The sequence below is a fragment of the Rattus rattus genome, chromosome 3 (assembly GCF_011064425.1).
Source record: "Rattus rattus isolate New Zealand chromosome 3, Rrattus_CSIRO_v1, whole genome shotgun sequence".
Lineage (NCBI taxonomy): Eukaryota > Metazoa > Chordata > Mammalia > Rodentia > Muridae > Rattus > Rattus rattus.
Window position 1 is genome coordinate 183,020,877 of NC_046156.1, and position 18,294 is coordinate 183,039,170.

Below are 18,294 nucleotides of genomic sequence, written 5' to 3' on the forward strand. Positions count from 1 at the left end.
TATGATAAAGTCTCTTTTATAAATGCATGTTAACAAAATCCTTCAGACATAGATATTATAAATATGGCAGTGAGCATTTGCTTATAAAATTATACACAACTCTTTACCCTGATGCTTCCATGCAGACACATACCTCAATTTAACTCAGAGTGAAATGCGGTAAAGAACTTTATTATAGTTGGATTTAGCTCAGTGGTAGAGCACTTGCCTAGGAAGCCCAAGGCCCTGGGTTCGGTCCCCAGCTCAGAAACCAGAACTTTATTATAATAAGTTACTGAGGAGAAGGGGATTCTTTTTCCCAAAGAGCTCACTCGTGGGAAACGCAGTGCACAGGGGTTGGGAATAGGGAGAACGTGTGATCTCAAGGAAGGGTACTTCTCACCAGTGGGAGGCTGCTCAAGTGATGTCTGTCTAATTGTAATCAGCTAGTGATGAGGGCTTACCGTTGCCTGCAAATGTCAAGCAGAAAAGATCTGCTCCTGAGTCTGTTGCGGCTGATTAGTGTGTCACCTTTCCATCTCGGACCTATTTATACAACAGACAGGACAGAGAAAGTAGCTGCCCTGATTTGAGGTTGCCAAACCTAATGTAAATGCAAGGAACCTTTACTTTCTGTGTTTGTTGTAAGAGGATCGCGCAGGAAAAATGGGGAAGCATCCTGAGCCTGGAGGTTCAACATGGAACTGTGCTAAGAAAGTCTCATCATTCTTTTTCATTTGAGGATGCTACATGCATTACTCCGCAGCATCACTTCACTCCTGTCTTTTGCTTTATGGTCACGCTGTCACCTGTCCTTACAGTCTAATCTCCTCTGCCTACAGAGGCATGTGCATTTAGGGTCTCAAAAATAGCATAATTCCTCCCCACTCAAGAAATTGTAATCACACCCTCCAAGTTGTCTTTTGCTATATAAGGTAACACATCATGGTTTTAGAGATTAGACCCAGAAGCTTGTTTTGTAGGTTTGGTTTTATTTTTACAATTTGCACTACGTAGAGTCATCTGGAAGGAAAACTCACATGAGAAAAAATGCTTCCATCAGACTGGCCTTTTTGGTTAATGATTGTTGGGTACTTCTCTTTATTAATGATTGATGCAGAGGCCGGCCCACTGTGAGCAGTGCTACACCCAGGCAGATGTCCTGGGTTGTATAAGAAAGCAAGTTCTACAACTTATTTTAGGAACACACACATATATATGAATATATATGTATATATGTATGTATATATACCCGTGTGTGAGTTGTAAAGGCTCACGAATCTGAGAGCAAGACTTGCAGGAAGGGCTAGGGAGAGAAAAGGAAGAAGAAAATTATGTAATTATTTTTAATTTTCAAAACATATATTATTTAAAAAGCAAAGTTGTTAGTGAATTCCATGGGGAGGGCAGTAAGCAGCTCTGCTTCATAGTCTCAGCTTTAGTTCCTGCTTTGGTGCTCCTGCCTTGCCCAGCACGATGAGTCGATCTCAGTGCAGGCAAAAGCCTAAACCCTTTGCTATAGTTAATTTCTTGGCTAGTGTTTTAGCAGCAACTAGAGAAGCAAACTCATATAAGACCCAAGTATATCTGGAGGCCATGTATTTAGCTCATCATGTTGATTTGATGGCAGAGAAAGTAAACTGCATGGAATCTGAGAGTAATCAACAGCTTATTAATGCCTCAAGAAACCAGAAGTGTGGATTCTTAATTGTAGAGATGATTCTGGTCTCACCATCGCATGCTTATATGTATCAAAAGCACTAATCCAAACTAGTACTTGAGTCAAAGCAGCTTTGAAATCAGGTTGTGCCACAGTTCAGTGCACATGCCTCCTTTTGTAGACCAAACGTGGAGGACTACCAGATGCCAGACCAACCTATGATACAGAGGACACCAAGGCTTATCAGCTCAGCAAGACCCTGTCCTGAGTACAAAATGAAACAGCTAGATACGATAGTTTGACTAGAATATCAAGCAAGTACTAGGCTCTCAGTTCGGGTTCCCTCAGTAGAGGGTTACTAGGCAGAAATATAATGACTCCAAAACAGCTTCACTAGAAGCTTAGGCATTAATGATAGATGATGGCTTCCCCATAGCTACGCAGATGGAGTGTTTCAATTAACTGCTCCCAGCCTGTATGCTATAACTCCCTGGAAACTAGAACCACAAAGTCTCAGTTACAAATGGCTTGGGGAGCAGACGGACTCTCAGGGGAGGATTCAATGACCAAACAAAAACACAGACACACCAATAGACTCCTTTGAAAGCATGTGTCATCTGATCCTATGAACACAAGGAACACAGTCTACACAGCAAGACAGACATGTTGATACTCTGAAGAAAGGTTAACATAGGCTCATTTATTCCATGAGCTTATTAAATGCCTACTGTCTATTGAGATACCAAGGTATCTTTCAACCCAGATACTAGTCTTTGGTAAAGACAGAGAAGAAAAACATTAACCAATCACAAGTACTATTTGTTGGAGGAACTTACATTCTAGCAAACTTGAGAAGTGAAGATTTCAGAACTGAAAGGGCCCACAAGGAACCCTAAGACTTAGGAATGGACCACCACTGAAGAAACGCGGTGCTTGAGATTCTTCTGGGGCTGAGAGATGGCTCAGTGTTAACAGCACTGACGGCTCCTTCCAGAGGTCCTGAAGTTCACAATTCCCAGCAACCACATGGTAATTTTACAGCCATCTGTAAACAAGATTGATGCTCTCTTCTGGTGTGTCTGAAGACAGCAACAGTATACTCAAAAGGTTTCTTTTTAGCTACAATGATTAGTGACAGAAAAGGAAGGAAGGAAAGAAGGGAGGAAGGAAGGAAGGAAAGAAAAGAAAAGAAAAGAAAGAAAAGAAAAGAAAGGAAAGGAAAAGAATTTCCAAAATGGGGAAACTGCACAAACAATAAATTAGATGCTTTAAAAAAAAAAAAGAAAAAGAGCACTGGAGAGATGGCTCAACGGTTAAGAGCACTGACTGCTCTTCCAGAGGTCCTGAGTTCAATTCCCAGCACCCACATGGTGGCTCACGACCATCTCCAATGGGATCTGATGCCCTGTTCTGATGTGCCTGAAGACACAGTGAACTCATATACATTAAAGGGGGCTGGAGAGATGGCTCAGTGGTTAAGAGCACTGACTGCTCTTCCAGAGGTCCTGAGTTCAAATCCCAGCAACCACATGGTGGATCACAACCATCTGTAATGGGGATCCGATCCCCTCTTCTGGTGTCTGAAGACAGCTACAGTGTACTCACATACATGAAGTAAATAAATAAAATCTTTTTAAAAAAAAAAAAGAAAAAGAAGGAAATTCTTCTTGTGGAAGCACTATGCCTGGCGTGTTCACTGTCAAATTCCACACAACATTTCTGGAGCAAAACTGTTCAAACTTGAAACGTTTGCAGAGTACAGAAAAAACACACACACCACATCCTCTCCAAGAGCTTCAGTAACCTTGATGCCCAAACCTGATCGAGGACCCTGAGAAACTGTATCTACATCTCCTACACAGAATGGAAAAGAAAGAAGTGCCTGCACAGACTCGACCAGCCGAAGCTTGGTATGTAAAACGATTTGCATGTCAATTACTCTTTTTAATTTCACCGCTGCTCTAAAAATCAATATAAAGCCCATTGCTAAAGTGACTTAGCAACAAAGTTAGCAACGAGTCTTAGAATGAGTTTCAAGGCTAATCTTATACTGAGGCAAGTCTCAACAAGCAGTTCCCAGAACTATGGATTTAAGAGAATGCTCTAGGAGACAATGTTCTCATGGATATAAAGACTGGTGAAAATTAAAATCTCCAAAAACGAGCAGATGTAGATTCAAACCAATAACTCAGAAATACCAGGCACATTGTAATGGACATTTCTTAGCCATCCTGCGTTTGACAAGCAGTCCTTCTTCAGTGAGCTGAGCTGTGTATTTCAGTGGAACTTAGATTATTTCAATCCAGTGGTTAAGAACAGATGCTCCCTGGAAGGGCCGGGTTCACTAGTGCACAAGAGGTGGCCCTTTTTACATCCCTCTCGACGTTGGAGGATTTTGCCCTTCTGAGCAGTGTGCCCCACTGCACTTTTGGTTATGGGAGTAAGGGCTCATAGATGACATGACTGCCTTCCCGGACTTGTGACCTGGGCTCCCTTCCCCACCTCATGGCAACCTTTTTCTGTATGTAGTAAGTCACACAAGGCTAGTTGCCCTCAGCAGCTCATGAGGATGGATGCAAGATCAACACAACACACCTTTTCACACAGTCTCATCGCTGTAACTAGAAAGGTCAAAGGTAAGCCAGCTATAATAAAATTCGTCTCAAGCATCAGGGAGGGGAAATGTAGATTCTATTGCCAGTCTGTCTAGCTTAAAACCTTGGCATTATTCTCTTCCAGTTCCATGACTCAGGTATGTTACATGATTTCTCTTATATTCACTTATTACCTCAAATACTCACCCCACAGAGTTAGTAAGATTGGTCAACAGCATACTCCTTGCCAATGGTACGGCACGTGAGCAAGCATTATGGAAGTGTTGGATGCCGCTGCTGTTTTTAGTACATTCCCTACTAGTCTGAGATCCTTGAAAAACAAACAAACAAAACAAACAAAACGGTGTGTCTGTTGTATTATGAAGTTTCAAGTCTGCCTTGGATGCTCTGGATGATACATGTGGTCACTTTTCTGCAGAAAATAAGCTGGTGCTCAGGGGCATATTCCTGGAAGAGTTATATTTAAAGAAGCCTCATGAGCCTAAACCTGTGAAATGAGTCCGCTTTTTCTCATTAGGCTCATACTGCCCACAGCAATGCTGTGAAGATTCTAACTGCTGATCACCTCTCCCTGCCATTTTGATACATTTGTTCACCAAATGCCCAAAATCTTCCCAATGTTCCATGACTGCTCTAATTTGAGGACGAGGTCCGTGAATTCCACTCTTCAATGGGAGAAATCACAGGTCTCATGCAGGGTCCCTCCCTGACGCATGCATTTCTTTTTCTCCCCTCATGATTTCATTCCTGTCCTCCAACAGAAGTCATCCCTGTGCATCTTCTACTTGAAAGCTGTCAATAGTTGCTCATGATGTCTAGCTGGACAAAAACTTTAAACGAATCTTAATAAGTGCTACCAGCTCGAGGTCCCTTACTGGTGTTTCTGCTATCCTGCCATCCAAATCAAGAGTCTTCATCTCCATAAAACTCTGCATGTTTTCTCTGCTTTCGGAGGGTTTTCACACTTTGGCAATCTGCTTTTTGTGTACCATGCAGCTAAAATCAATCGAGGTCCATATTTATCCAGGTCTCTGTATATCTAATCTCATGGGCCTCTTCAGCCTGCAGCAAAACACTCTGTGCTCCTGAGTTTGTTCATTAAGCTAGTCCTTGTTTTGCAGACCGGTTTACTCTGCACCAATACAAAGCATATTTGTCTGCAACTCTTCACTCCTCGCAGCCCATCCCATTCCTTTACCTCAGATTTGCTTTTAGCCCTATACCAAATACAGGATATTTGAAGGTACTGGGGTATATAAGGGCCAGGATTCTCTCTAGCAGGCTGAAAGGAACTGGGAACCCACTGCTGATACAGCTGCCTAAATGCCCTGACATTAGGCAGCACAGCCCGCATCTCATGCTCTGGCTTTTTCCTCCAGCATGCTCTTCCCTACTCTCAACAGTTTGCACTGCCTAAATGAAACATTACAAAGCAGGGAATCCTGAGATGGATCATTGCAAGTTATTTTACAGTTAAATCTTCCAGAAGAAATAAATACAGTTTTAAATCAGTTACTTAAATACAGTACTGTCCTTTTCTTTTGGAGAGTAAAGCCTGAAGAAGAAATGCACATAAGCATTAATGGGCTAGTTAATAGGTGTCTTGGGAGCTAGGGATTCATGGGTTCATGCTTTTCCCCACACCTTCCTCCACTCGTTGGCTGTGAGTCTGCCGTCTGGCGCCATAAGGCTACGTTCTCACCAGGCAGACTATCTATTACAATGCTGTTATGAGAGACTTTTTCTCCAAACAGGACTCTAGTGTTGACACTGATATTTTTCATGCATTTCAGTGTCAGTCAAATGCTCTGAGGAAATTTTGTATCAGAGAGAGCCAGCCACATCATGCACTCTATCAAAATGTACACAGTTAGTCATCTTTGTGTAGAACCAGTCAGATAGGGGCCATTTGAACTGAGGTGATCTCTCACCATAGCTTTATTCCAAGGCCTCTGTATATTACCTTTTGTGCACATAGAGACCTAGCACACACCATGGCTGACTACTGATGGTGTGTGTGAGGTACTAGACTGCTAGAAGAAGCTAAATATGAAATTCTATCTTTCTACTGCTCAAGCTGTCAAAGCAAACTCAAGGCAAAGGCGTTGATAGAATTCTCTCTGTCATTATAAAGAATATCATGACAACACAGCCCAAGAGGTTTGAACAGTTTCATCAGTAGCGACTGAAACTATGGACCAAGGCCGTGGCATGGGCATGGAGTTCAAGGATCCAAAGATGACGAGACAGTTAACATCTACCACACGACTGTGCTTTTAGTTAGACTGCAGCAAGCGTAGTTTTCTTTCTGCTCTCAACAGTCAGATCGAGCTTGGCAGAAAACATGATCTAACTTTAAAATCTTAGAAGCTTGACTCTCGTAAGAGCTTAAGAATCTGAGATGGGTGGTATATCCGTAAATTCCTTTCAAGGTATGTGATGGATAGACATGAAGACACAGATCAAGGCTGCCTCTATGTTCTGCACTGAAAACGCGTATTGAGGGTGTGGATGGTGTTGGGGTGTCTCATGGTGATTTTGAGTTGGCCTGAGCTGTAGAAGAGTCCCACCTTCCTATCATGGAACGTTAGGAACCATGATAATCATCAAAAAGTTGATAAACTGAACTAAACCAACTAAGGATTACAAGATAAAAGGTGAGGTGGCTTGGATCGATCATACAAATAGATTGTAACATTTGTAGATGAGATACTGTGAGTATGCTAGCTTAGTGTCCCCCTAAGGTCTGCACTTTGTGCCACTATGAAAGCTGCCAAGCACATCAGTAAGGGACCCTCTTTAGCAGCCAAAGCAAGAAGCTTGACTCATTAGTCTTTCTCCATTACGGTAAGTGGCTTCCTTCGCAGCTGCCATTCATGACATTCCATCTGTCTTCCAAAGGTAGATGTATTAAAAAGGTGCTTCGCTGGGATGACAAGATTGTCTCTGCCAATGACAAGTCAACAAACAAAGAACTGTTGACCCTTGTCAGTAGAGATATCTATATTGAGAAGATGATTTAGCAAAACCTTTCATTATGTAGAAGGAAGCAGATGGTAAATTGTTGTAGATGAAGTTGTATTAGAAGAACCACTTTCAGCTGAAAACTGCAACCACTGCTTATTTGTATAAATGTTCTCTATGCAATGTACTACTTCAATAATGTCTAGACTCTCAAATTAAATTTTCTAAGCCACATACAAAATATCAACTAAGTAGGTATGTTTTGAATTTGCTAGGGAAAAATAGCTTATTTGTCTTACCAGGCTCCAACCTCTTAGGGTATATTTCAAAAGGAAAGAAAGAAAGAAAGAAAGAAAGAAAGAAAGAAAGAAAAGAAAGGAAGGAAGAAAGAAAGGATACTTGCTTGATACAAGGCTGTTCAACATCTGATTCACTAATATTAACAATGTAGTCTATATTATGTATAAAGGTGATATTCTTCTAGTAAGTAAAGACTGAGGCTAGATAACCCAGAAATAATATAGTAGACTTCATCATTTTTCTTTATTATAAGACACAATTTGCTTTCTGCTACAAAGGGTCATTTCAAGAAGTTAAACACCAAGAAAAAGGATATTACAGTAATCTCCTGACCATGGACAATTCCTATTAAAAATAAGAGGTTCAAATTGTACTGTCTCAGCCATGTTCTTTAAAAGGAGTAAATAACAGTCAGAGATACTGGCTGTGACTTGGAAGGCAGCCATGATCTCTGCTTCTTGCTTGAACGATCTTCAAGAAAAGGCTACTACTGCTGAGTATACATGTGCTGATTTGATATCCCACCTTCTAAAACTTCTGATGAATTATTTTCAAAATGTCTAGGGAATCTATAAATGTTGATCAGTGGCTGCAAAAATGTAAGGAATAAAAAAAGACTTCTACCAAAAATAATTCATCCTACTCATGGCACAAAGTCTTTGAGTGGTCAATATAATTGGTCACTTTTAGGGATATTTATATTTCAAGTAACGAGGTAGTGGTTGAATAGATAACTCAGATTACATTGCTGCACATGTCTTTCATTTTGCCCATCTGAGATACTGAAGACACCAGATATTCTGAATTTAATGAGCACCACTTAAAAAATAAATGGCACCTCTTGTCATGGTCTGATTCTAGCAGAAATGACACCTGGGGATCAAGGAAGAATAAAAAATATCACGATAGCACCATAGCAAATGTGATAAACCAAGTGTTCAAAAAGCCAAAAACACCCTTTTGTATTTAAAAAGAAGAGAAAGGGTGAGGGCAACTTGATCTAAGTCGCAGAATGGGAGCTGAGGAAGTCCCAGCTCTCACATGGATGCTGAGAAGAGACCAGACATCTGTGACAGAAGAGCACCTCCTGTCTTTTTTTAGGGGGAAATTAGGGTCAAAAAGCATATTTAGTAAATTAACAGATGTTTGATACATCTAACTCCAGAAGGCTTCATCATGTTCCTTGTGTTTGACAAGTACAAAATTAAGCCAGTTAAATCAGTTCAAGGCATAAAAGGCTATGTAGGCAGTGTCTCTAATGGGCTAAAAGCTGGAGTAGTCCTTATGCGGGGAACAAACCGCCTCCCACCTACATACTCTTCTGCTCATACTATTGGATCGTTGTGAAGCTACAAGCTGGCCGAGGGATACACTACTGTTCTATTGCACCTCCTTCTCATTGTCATAGCATATTGGAACCTACAGGTCATTTATTCATAATGAGCCATAGATACCGCTTCCCCAATATGGTTTTTTGCTCTTAGATGTCATTCTCAGCCCCTGGTCTCTGAGCAGCCGTACTGTCTCAACTAGATCCGCTGCTGTGGAAATGACAGTTGGAGCTAAGGGTGGCAATTGAAGAGCAGTTGGGGTATTGCCCACCCCCACATGCCCATTCTGCAACCATGTGACAACAGCTGCATAACTGCATCAATGATGCCTGCTATAGCCTCCTCAGAGACTCGATGCTCGGTAGATATATGGTGATTCCGGTTTTGTTTTTTGTCCCTTCATGCATGGAGGTGGTAATGGCTTCTTCTGCAGACAGTTCTTTGGGGTTTTCCACACTCTCTTGACTCCCCTGTCCAGTTCTAATGTACAGTCCCTCATTAAATCTCTACTAAATCCCATCTGAACAACCTCCTGGTTTTCTACTAAACCACTTCTGCCAAGTATGCAGTGATGAAACTGATGAAACCAAGCGGTTAGAACCAGACATTCCATGGACAGGTAGCTTCCTAAAGCTTCATTCCATATGGGGGCACATTTCTTCGAAGGATTTCTAGGTATGTAACTATATACCTGAACATTTTGTCTGCATAGGAGGTTTTAAACGTTATGAGATATTGTGAACAACATAGTTTAAACCCAAACCATGAAGTCAACTTCATTTTTAGGATTTGCAAATTTTGAACTTGAATAAGTGGATCAAACATTCATAACAGGCTAAGGAAGTGTTGGTGCAAGTAGGCAGATAAGGGAATTGATTCCATGACCAAGACTTCATACAACCCAGGTATGGATGGAAGGGTTAAATAAGGCTGTTGTCTCTGCCCTAGTGATGAGTCCAAAGCTACCAACTTAGCTAAATCCCGTGCACGATGGAAGAAAAGCAAAGTAAACTTGAAACTACTAAGAATGACCTAGAATCTCTAAAGATAAACCAGACTGCATCTGTTTCCCACCGACCCTCATCCCTGATGTTGCAAAAGTTCTGTTTTATTCACTCACCAGCACATCTACGTGTAGGCTCAGGATTTGAAAAAGCTCGAATTCTAGTACCAGGGGCATGAAGTGCTGCCTATTTGTACAAGGCGTAGCGGATTACATGGCGCCATGTGCACTCTCCTGCCACATGCTGACATCCAGGTGTAAAGTAACCTGACTGTATCACAATCCTCGCTTTTATAATTCCTTCCTAGGTTTCTCTCATTGCCAATTCCAGCTCAAGAACGTAGATGTTGGCATCAGAGAGCAGAATCTTCTAGCAGCGAGGAAACCCATAGTTCAAAAGTGACCACAGTCCCTCCCTCATAATTGCATCTACATACCCTCCTCATCCAGACTTACTTCATCTAACTGAAGACCTTGCAAAATCATATGTTTAGTTAAAAAGCCGTCACCATCGGCCACACCAGCTGTTAACATTTGGGAGAAAATCTCTTTACCCTCTTTGGGTCAAATCTAGTCCATTTTTCCTGTTGATACAATTAATATAGAGATATAAATTTAATTACTACTGTGAGTAAGGAACTGAGAAAAGATACATATTTGTGTGTGTGTGTGTGTGTGTGTGGTGTGTGTGTGTGTGTGTGTGTGTGTGGTGTGTGTGTGTGTGTGTTTGGTGTAGTCACACCAAAATAAAGTACAAATACCTATGTGTATCCTGTTTTTACAGGTGATTATAGCATTTAAGTACTCCATATTCTTTTGGTCCTCAACAAGCACTGAAAAATTTCCCTGGGTCCCTGCCTATTATAGAGATGCAAGCCCTCGATATTCCTTGAGAATCAGAGTCTTTGGCAAGATGATCTGGGTTGAATTTTGTAGTTTTCTCCTAGTGTTACTATTAAGAATCTATCCACATAACTATGTACACTTACATAAATCTTCCTTGGGTTGACACAGAAATTGCCAGTTTTCAGTATCTTTAAACGACAGAAATGCGTTCCCTCATCATGCAGGACGGCTGAAGTCTGCAATAAAAATATCATCGGGTTTGGTTCTTTCTCGGAAGTAAGGGGATTGAACACGATATCCCAGCCCTCCCTCTTAGCCTTGGGCAAGTTTCGGAAATTCCCAGACTTCCTTGGCTAATGCAGCAACCCTAGCCTGCATTTGCTGTCACACGCCTTCCTCTGTATTTCTGTTAACACCAACCACGCTGGACCAGGGCCCACCTTAATTATTTATGATCTCATTTTTAATTTAGTTTACATCAACAACAACTCTGTTTCTATTACAAAGGATTAGAATTTCAGCCTATATATTTGAGGGAAAAGCAATTCTGTTTAAAATCCTGGGATGCCTGAATCTTCATTTCAGAGGCATCCTCCCCGCCTTCAGTTTGGAGAAATGAGTGACCTGGAATTCACCTGCTGCCTACCATAGCCCTGTCAGGCAGTAACTACTGTTTCCCCATGTTGACCCCATGAGGGAGTACAGGGTGACTACGTTGCAATCTCAGCTCCCAAGTTAATAAACTCATTTCTGTGTCTCTTGGTAGAAGCATTCTTCTTGGGGAACGAAGAACTCTCAAAACAGTAGAGCCTGAGATTCAGGGGGTCAGAAAAAGCAAACTTTTCGCTCTGGGTCACCAATAGTAACAGTAAGAAAGAGCCATTCCTACTTTTTGACCTCGATTCCAAAAGTCCTGGCTGTGGAGGAAAAGTGCCATCTGACTTTCACCGTAAATCTCATCCCAAGGCAATACCTATTTTCCTGGGCCTAACAGGTTGCCATGCAACAGGGACTATAACTCTTCAAAGCCTGACTGACTTCATCGTTCTTTCTTGTCATTTGCTTTAGCTGCCATGGGGACAGGATAAATCCCAAAGTCACGAGTCCAGTGCCATACCTCGTCTGCTGTAAAGTTAGTTTCTTGTCCAGAGCAATGCTGTGTAAAATATAGCAAGCGTGTTGCATTACTACCCCAGATGGTAGTTCTGACACCAGCATGGAGAAGTAAAGCGAAATCCTCTTCCACCGTGGGTATCTATCCCACTGAGAACAAAGCAGTACTACTCCAGTGATGAATGGCTTGGGCGTATCAGCGTAATCAATCTGGCAACAGGTGGCTAGCTAGATCTCCTAGGCTCACACCCCCTCAAGGAATGATGCCATATTTGATGTTCAGTGTTGGTTTGTACTGCCCGGAGGCAGGGCACTCCTAGAGCAGCCTTGGACTGGTTGGCTGTGGTAAAAAGGAACTCATGTTTTGAGACCATGCATTAATGGCATCCTCATGTGATCATTGGCCAATGGGAAGGCCAGCTACCAGTGAGGGAACAGGCCCAGTGTGTGCTTACACTCGAATGAAGAAAATCCTTTTCTGACTTTTATTCTTGGGGAAGTGTTGACATAAGACAGAAATACCTTCTTATGAATAGTCTGAATAGTCACATTCTGGTTCCCCCAGACACAGTCTTCTGTCCCTGATCCCTTTCAGTCCCTGATTAGCCACCTAAACTGTTAGCTGTTCCCCAAAATCAATGTAACCTTCAGCAACCTTTTGACTTCCACAATCTGTGTGTGTGTGTGTGTGTGTGTGTCTGTGTGTGTGTGTGTGTGTGTGTCTGTGTGTGTGTGTGTGTGTGTATGTGTGTGTAAGACCCATGCCACAGTGTGTGGAGTTAGGAGGACAACTTTGTGGAGCCTAGCTCTCCTTCTACTGTTTTGTGGGCTGAAATCAGAACCTGAACTCAGGTCACCAGCCTTGTGCCTTTACGGTGAGTATCTCACCAGCATATGGTTGTGATTTTAATGTAAAAAAAAATTGAGCATGTTTGCACTTTCTAAACTGTTAGCAATAAACAAATCATTACTTCTCAGAAAGATCCAATTTCTGCTGGAGTGCTGGGTAGATCCCACCAGGGTCTTGGCATCACGTCTTGTGACCCTCATTGCTCCTCTGGAGAAAGGATGAGAGAAGCCCTCCATGTCCCTTGCTCCCATGTCCTCGGTGCTCCGACTTCTCCCAGAGCCACAGTTCCCCGTGTGTGGGAGTCTGCTTTATTCTCCCGTGGGTGATCCTACTTAATTTTAGTCTTCTCATGCTATGCTTTATGGCAAGGTAATTTTAAAAGCAGCCCACACTGAGCTAAATACAATCCTAGCAAGAAAGGGTTTGGCTATGCTGTCAGGTTAGCACAAACCTAGACATATTTAGGAACAGGAAATCTCAACTCAATAACTTGCCTACAGATCGGGCTATAGTCAAGTCTGGGGGGAGGCATCTTCTTGATTAATGGCTGGTTGGGGTAGGGCAGCCCACTGTGAGTTATGGCACTTTGGGGAGGTGGTGTGGGGCTGTATAGGACAATGGATGGGCAAGCAGTAAACGTGTTCCTCAGTGGCCTCTGCCTCCAGATTTCTGCCTTGGCTTCCACTGACGGTAGACTATAACTTGTAAGTCAAACCAATCCTTTCCTTCCAAGTTGCTTTCAATCTTAGTCTTTACCCCAGTCAGGAAAAGCAACTAAGACACATACTAGTTCCCATCGTTTTGATCAAACATCTTAACTGCCTTCTCTATCCTGGAACTTTATCAGAAAGAATGAAAGCCAGAGACATAATGGAAGGGAATAGGGAAAATTTCATAGACTAAAGTAATCACAACAGTAATTATGAAGGAAAAGAATGAGTTTAATGTTGTATTCTACTTTTTAAAGCTATGGAAAAAATTCTTGCCACATACATACGGCAAAACAAAACGTAGGCACGGAAAAAATGACTGACGGTAAAAATAGCAAAATACTTAGCCAAGCTTGGAGTCATTAAAGTAATACAGCTGCAGACAGTTTATAGGTTTCTGTTTTTAATTAGCTTAAAGAGTACAGTGCTTGGCTCAGGCAGGCATCTAGCTGCTACAGCAGACTGATTAACTTTCACCCCACTTCTTTAGCTTCCCAAAAGTTGTTGAGACCTTGGATCAGGGCAATTCTGGATTTCACAATAATCTAGAGCAGTAAAGATTTCTCTTTGTGAGGGTTTCATGGCTGTGAAGAGACAGTATGGCCAAGGGAACTCTTATAAAGGAAAACGTTTAACTGGGCCTGGCCTAGAGTTCAGGTGCTTAGTCCATTATCATCATGGTAGACAGGAAGCATGGCGGCACACAGGCAGACCTGGTGCTGCAGAGGTAGCTGAGGGCTCTGCATCCAGATTGGCAGGCAACAGGAAGAGTGACACTGGGCCTGGCCTGAGCTTCTGAAACCGCAAAGCCCACCCCAGTGACACACAACAAGGCTGTATCTGCTCAACAAGGCCGCCATTTCAAAATGCCAATCCCAGTGAGTCTGTGGGGCCATTTCCGTTCAAACCACCACAGAAGTCTCCAACCCTTACACACCAGGGGGAATATCAGAACTTCTGACTAGGCTTTCCTAACTCGGGGTTTGGGGATTTTTTTTAGATCTGCCAATAAAGAGGAAAATCCCGCCGCAGCCTCTAAACAGTGATATCATGATTCATCTACTCCTTAAACTGATACGGATCTGAAATGCTCAGCACCAAGACCTCTGACAGAAAAACAAAGTGGGTTTCTACCTTAGATCTCATAGAATAGTCACACCATCCTATAACCCTTCTAAGGGGTTGGCGTGAGTGCTAACCACGTATTCCAGAGCACAGTACTACTTGAAATTCAGCTCCTCTTTCTTTTCTTCTTTATTTTTTTTAAATATGATGTATTTATTGTGATTTTATGTGTGTTGTATCTTGCCTGCATGTATGTCTGTATAAGGGTGTCAGATCCCCTTGGACTGGGGTTACAGACAGCCGTGAGCTGCCATGTGGGTGCTGAGAATTGAACTCAGGTCCTCTTAACCTCTGAGTCATCTCTCCAGCCCCCCCTTCTCTTTATTTTAAGGATTTTATTTCAATGTTTGTGTGTGGGGGGGTCAGAGTGCGTACAAACATCAAGGGAGTATCCTTCTTCATCACTCCCTGCCTATTTGAGGCAAGGTCTCTCCCTGAACCTAGGGCTCACATTTTCTCAGGTAGGTCAGAAGCTAGCAAGCCTCAGAGATCCTCCTGTTTCTGCTACCTTGGAACTGAGGTTCCAGCTATGAGTGGGACCTCTGGCTTGTTGGGTGGGGGCTTAGATCCAAACCCTGGTCCTCATGGTTGTACAGAAAACATAAATTCATAGCTGCTGGACTATCTCTCCTGTCCCTCAGTTGTTAAGGGGTACTATCTAAATAAAGATGTGTGGGTGAATGGAATAGAATGGAGAGACCAGCTAAGCTCGTGCACATATGACCAAATAATGTACATATAGTCCTCTTTTCAACAAATGGTGCTGGGAAAACTGGATATCCATAGAGCAAAGGGTCAAGTTGGGCCCTTGCCTTAATACCACTTGTCAAAACCAACTGAAAATGAATTGAAGAGCACTTAATGTAGAAGATAAAAACCATAAGATTTTAGAAGAAAAAGGAGGGAATAACTTTGAGACGTTGAATTTGACACTATATTCTTGGACATGATACACTAATAAATTTAATAAATCTTAATCCAGTCCTCCTCCTTTGCAGATGAAAAACAGTTTGTCACCTGTCCAAACTATTAGAAAAAAGGATTACACTGGGATTTGGCTCATGGTCTAGACGTTGTAGATAAATGAAATAAGTCAACGAGAATAAAGCATGAAAGGCAGAGCCGATACACAGTGGGCAGGTGTCGTGTAGCATTCTGGAGCTCTGTTCTGATTTATTTTGACTTGTGGATGCCTCTGTTGGCTAATTAAATTGTCCAAATGTGACTCTAGGCCAAGGCACATCCCATTCCCTTTCTAGTAAATCAGTGTAGCAGGCAGAGGAGAGTTATTAATAACTAAGCACTGGGGGTGGAATTAATCAATTAGCATGGAAGCAATAGTTGGTAGATTACAGCTCTTCCTGGAGAAAGAACAAAACGACGCAAGTAGAGTAAAGGAAGAAGTGCGGAGCTTCAGTTCTGTGCACTACTCTGGCTGTACTTACGAAGCTTAAGTGTGCAGCTACCTGAATCTGTTAATAACAATTTCTGCCCCACATGTGGCCCATACATGTGCAGCCACCAAACTTGATAAGGTGGATGAAGCAAAGAAGTGCAGGCTGACAGGAACCAGATGTAGATCTCTCCTGAGAGACACAGCCTGAATACAGCAAATACATAGGCGAATGCCAGCAGCAAACCACTGAACTGAGAATGGGACCCCAGTTGAAGGAATCAGAGAAAGAACTGAAAGAGCTTGAAGGGGCTTGAGACCCCATATGAACAACAATGCCAACCAACCAGAGCTTCCAGGGACTAAGCCACTACCTAAAGACTATACATGGACTGACCCTGGGCTCCAACCGCATAGGTAGCAATGAACAGCCTAGTAAGAGCACCAGTGGAAGGGGAAGCCCTTGGTCCTGCCAAGACTGAACCCCCGGTGAACGTGACTGTTGGGGGAGGGTGGTAATGGGGGAGGATGGGGAGAGGAACACCCATAGAGAAGGAGGGGGGGTTAGGGGAATGTTGGCCTGGAAACTGGGAGAGGGAATAACAATTGAAATGTAAATAAGAAATACTCAAGTTAATAAAGATGGAGGGAAAAAACAAAAACAAAAAAAAACAATTTCCAACCTAGGAAACTAGGGGAGCCAAGGGAGGCATGGGGGCCCACAGAGGGTTCAATCTTCCAAACAAAAGCAACATTAAAAGGATTTATTATGTAACTATTTGTCATGCTATGTATTCATTGTATACACTTTCCCATAGGTGATACTGAACGATAAAAAATGAAATTTAAAGCACACGGGAGCTCAGTTTCTAGGTTGAAAGCTAGGAAAGCAATGTGGATGGATGACATCATTTGGTTCCCAATTGTGTGGAAAACCCAGGAGCACTGGGAACGAAGTGCAGAAAGGATTTCAAAAGTAGAAAGAGGAGATGAACTGCAGAATCACTGCTGGAAGAGAAGTGCCTGCTAGCCGCTGACTTCCATACGTTCATTTCTCTCTTTGATTTCTCGAGAAATAATCTCTCTGTATAGCCCTGACTGTTCTGGAACTCACAGAGATCTGTCTGCCTCTGTCTTCTGAGTGCTGGGGTTGAAGGCACGTGTATGCACCCAGCATACAGAAAGGATTTTGATAGTGAATTAGCAGAGAAAGCAGTTGTTTGTTGCTTGGTTGGTTTTTGTTTTTGTTTTTAATGAATCATTGGTTTGGAAGGATCATTGGACTTTTGATATCGTAATTTTTAAGTGTACACATAATAGCTGTAAGTAAATTTGAGACATCGGGCAACTGTTGTGCTATCTCTACAAGCATCAACTTTGAAAATGAAAACCCAGTTGACACGGGGCTCTGAGAGTTTGATTCAGAATTTGAGCTGCAGGTTAGGAGTTTGAGCTATGGGAACGGCAATTTGCTTGATAGCCAAGGCTAAGGGAAAGATTCGGAGGCAGAAGTTTGGTTACAATGTCAACCGAACACAGCTCAACCAGAATGCTCCTTGGAAGGCAGTGCCATGGACGGAGTGCTCCCACCACATCCGACATGCCTGGAACCACACCACATCCTTGCGGCAGAACCTGGTGGAGACGCGGTTGGCCATGAACCCTAACAAGATGGTTCCCCTACATAAGAGGAAGGTAAAGGCCATGGAGGTAGACACGGAGAGACCCAAGGATTCCATATAGAAGCCCTATGTGGTAAATGGCCTGGAGGCAGAAGCCAGCCTCCCAGAGAAGGAAGGAAATGCCTTGTCTCGGGGCCTCATTGACGATGTACATTACAGGTGGAGAATCGTGGGGAGGACTGTGAGGTCATGGCCTGGGATGAGAAAAATTACTATCAAGACACCCCAAACCAGATTCGGAATAAGGTCAATGTCTATAAGCACTTTGGCCCAACTGAATGGCAAGTCTTCATCAATACTTTGCAGACGAAGAAGATGGAGATAGACTGAGTGGTGCATACCCCCCAGACCTAGGTCTACTGGACCAAAGAAACCAAACCCAGGCTGTCAGGCGAGAGATGTATAGCTTCAGATGATGCTGGCAAAGTCCTATAGAATCAGGGTTTACATGCACGATCTCTGTCTCTCCCCTCATTCCCCTCCTTCCATCTAGAAAAGGAAATCTCTTTTTCTTTTTTTGAGAGAGGCTATTTTTTCTAATAGCCTTAGCTGTCCTAGAACTCTCTTGTAGACCAGGTTGGTCTTGAACTCGGAGATCCACCTGCCTCTGCCTCCCATGTGCTGGGATTAAAGGTGTGCACCACCACCATCTGGAGGAGAAGGGAACTCTTTCAAAGCCATGGTTTATGTTCTGTTGGGAGATTATAGAAAGCCAGGGCCTGC

At 42.7% G+C, this 18,294-nt stretch overlaps 1 pseudogene; it reads left to right on the forward strand.

The window, feature by feature from the left end:
- The first annotated feature begins 17,344 nt into the window (after window positions 1-17,344).
- On the forward strand, window positions 17,345-17,901 carry LOC116895647 (annotated as a pseudogene).
- Window positions 17,902-18,294: the final 393 nt, after the last annotated feature.